General features: G+C 37.9%; 1 pseudogene; it reads left to right on the top strand.

Annotated features, from left to right (window-relative positions):
• The first annotated feature begins 771 nt into the window (after positions 1-771).
• On the top strand, positions 772-2,687 carry LOC123596720 (annotated as a pseudogene).
• The last annotated feature ends 693 nt before the right edge of the window (positions 2,688-3,380 follow it).

The following is a 3,380-nucleotide window of genomic DNA, read 5'->3' as shown; positions in this document are numbered from 1 at the left end:
GAATGTGAAATGTTATAACTACCCTGGAAGAGTTTATAGTTGGTGTCTTAAAAAACTAAACATAATAAATAACTGCCCTACTTGGCATTTATCCCAGAGACACAAATATCTGCACATGTATACTAACGAGCCTGACTCTCTGATGACAGCTTCCATGAGGTGTTGCTTCCCCCCTTTGCCTTCTGCCCCACATCAGATAAGAACTAGTGAGAAAGCCTGGGGCTCCCTCCTTAGGTCCTGCTGGGAGGGTCAGAACCTGAGAGCTGAGAAAAGCAGTACCCAGGGGAAAACAAGATCAAAAGTCAAACAACTAAGCTACGCCAGAAACTAATAAAAAATAAAAAGTACACAAGCATAATTTAATAAGGTAAAAATCAATAATAGAAAAATCTGGTTCTGTGAATACCAAGAAAATGAAATTGGCACTTGTAATTCAATGAAAATTGGGATTGAGAAAAGAGACAAAGATTATGAATAGAGGCAATAAAACATAGAAAAATACAAAATATTATGTATGACTTTGTATATATATTTGACAACCTACAGAAAATGGATGTTCTTCCTGGGGTGACAGATGATTTTAAATAGCTCAAAGAGAAATAGAAAACTTGAAGAGACTAATTAAACTTTGAAGATATTGTAAAGATAGCTAGGGCCAGTTGTACAATTTAGCAAATTAAGAAGAAAAAACATTCACTACATGTGGTGCTAGCTCTCCAGATTTCTGTTTTCTTCACAAGCCATGCTAGGCCCACACAGAAGCAACTGTCTAGCAGACCCTCAGTGGGCACTGATCTTGACACCACTTACTCTTGTGTGGGTGTCTTCCAGCACCAGAAAGTGGAAATAATTGCCAATGATAAGGGAAACTGAACCACCCAGTTATATCTACTTTACTGACACTGGTCATGTCGGTGGTGCTACAAAGAATCAAGTTGCAATAAACCCCACCAACACAGATTTTGATACCAAATGCCTGATTGGATGTAGGTTTGATGATGCTGTTGTCCAATCTGATATGAGACAGTGGTCTTTCATGGTGGTGAATGATGCTGGAAGCCCAAGGTCCAAGTAGAATACAAGGGAGAAACAGAAGTTTCTATCCAGAGGGGGTGTCCTCTAATGGTTTTGACAAAGATAAAGGAAATTGCAGAGCCATACCTTGGGAAAACTGTTACCAATGCAGTTGTCACAGTACCTGCTTACTTTAATAACTCAGAATCAGGCTACCAGAGATGCTAGAACTGTTGCTGGTCTCACTGAACTTAGAATCATCAATGAGCCAACTGCCGTTACTATTGCTTACATCTTAGACAAAAAGGTTAAAGCTGAAAAAAATGTGCTTATCTTTGACTTAGGAGGTGACACTTTTGATGTGTCCATCTTCACTATTGAAGATGGGATCTTTGGAATAAAATCTATAGCTGGAGACACAAACTTACGTAGAGAAGACTTTGACAAGAGAATGGTCAACCATGTTATTGCTGTGTTCAATCACAAACGTAAGAAGGACATCAGCCAGTACATACTGCTTGTGAACATGCTACGTGTACTTGTCTCCAGTAACCATGCCAGTATAGAGTTTGATTCTCTGTATGAAAGACTTGACTTCTATATCTCTAATAATCATGCCCAATTTGAAGAATTAAATGCTGACCTGTTCTTTGGCACTCTGAACCCTATAGAGAAAGCCCTTCATGATGCCAAGCTAGGCAAGTCTCATATCCATGATTTATTGTCCTGTTGGGTGGTTATACCCATATCCCCAGTGTTCAGAAACTTCTGAAAAACATCTTCAATGGGAAAGAAATGAATAAGAGCATCAACCCTGATGAGGCTGTTGCTTATGGTGTAGCTGTCCAGGCAGCCGTCCTTTCTGGAGACAAATTTAAAAATGTTAAAGATCTGCTGCTGTTGGATGTCACTCCTTCTCTTAGCTTTGAAACATCTGGAGGAGTCATGACTGTCCTCATCAAGTGCAATACTACCAAACAGATGCGAACCTTCACTACCTACTCTGACAACCAGGTGTGCTCACTCACCACCTGTTCAGTTCAGGTGCTCATTCATCTTTATGAAGGTGAGCATGTCATGACTGAGGATAACAGCCTACTTGGCAAGTTTGAAGTCATAGCATATCTTCTGCCCCCTGTGCTGTACCTCAGATTGAAGTCACTTTTGATATTGATGATAATGGCATCCTCGGTGTCTCTGCTGTGGATAAGAGTATGGAAAAAGAGAACAAATTTACCACTAGTAATTACAAGGGTCATTTGAGCAAGGAAGATATTGAGCATATGGTCAGGAAGCTGAGAAGTACAAAGCCGAAAATGAGAAGCAGCAGGACTATGTATCTTCTGAGAGTTCACTTGAATCTTATGCATTCAACATGAAAGCAACTGTTGAAGATGAAAAACTTCACGACAAAATCAATGATGAGGACAAACAGTAGATTCTTGGCAAGTGTAACAAAATCATCAACCAGCTTGATAAGAACCAGACTGCAGAGAAGGAAGAATTTGGACATCATAAGAAAGAGCCGAAGAAAGTCTGCAACTCCATCATTACCCAACTGTTACCAGAGTGCAGGAGGCATGCCAGGAGAAATGCCTGGGAGCTTCTCTGGTGGTGGAGCTCCTGCATCTGGTGGTGCCTCCTCTGGATCCACCATCAAAGAGGTTGAGTAAGCCAACCTGAGAATAGACCTAGCATTGTTCCACATAAAACATTTGAAGGACCCAAATTTGTAGCAAATTCCATGGCAGTTTTAAAGTTGAGCTGCTATTGTAAATAAACTGGGCATCTTGATACTTGAATATGGAATAAGTGCACAGGGGAAAGAAATAAACATTGCACTTTATAAGCACTGTATTCTAGGTGGCAAATGTGATGCCTTAAATAAAACTGTACTTAAAATTGAAAAAAAAATAAAAAAGGAAAACACAAACTATCAAAATTTAACTTACATTCCTGAAAACAACAGTGAACCCAAAACTACAGGTAAACCAGGAAAAGAGGAATTATCCTTAATCTGATTTTTCTCCAAAAAAATCTAAAGAAACATCGTAATTAGTGGTAAAATACCAGCACGTTCCCATGAGACAGTTTTAAGAAAAAAATTTGTTCTACTCATTCATTCATTGCTACGAATTTTTATTGTACTGAAAGCTGTTGCTAATATATTAAATAAAACAAACCAAACAAACAAAATTTAATATTAGAAAGGAAAAATCAAAACTGTTATTTATTAATTAATTAATTTATTTATTTATTTATTTATTTATTATTTTTTATAGATCGGGTAGTTTTTTTTAAACATATAAGGTATTCAGTTGAACAATTAATGAACTAACATGAATTCAATCGAAGAGATTAAATCA

This window comes from Leopardus geoffroyi, chromosome C1 (assembly GCF_018350155.1).
Source record: "Leopardus geoffroyi isolate Oge1 chromosome C1, O.geoffroyi_Oge1_pat1.0, whole genome shotgun sequence".
NCBI classification, from domain to species: Eukaryota; Metazoa; Chordata; class Mammalia; order Carnivora; family Felidae; genus Leopardus; species Leopardus geoffroyi.
Note: the sequence above shows the minus strand (reverse complement) of the source record. Positions and strands in the feature narration are given on the sequence as shown.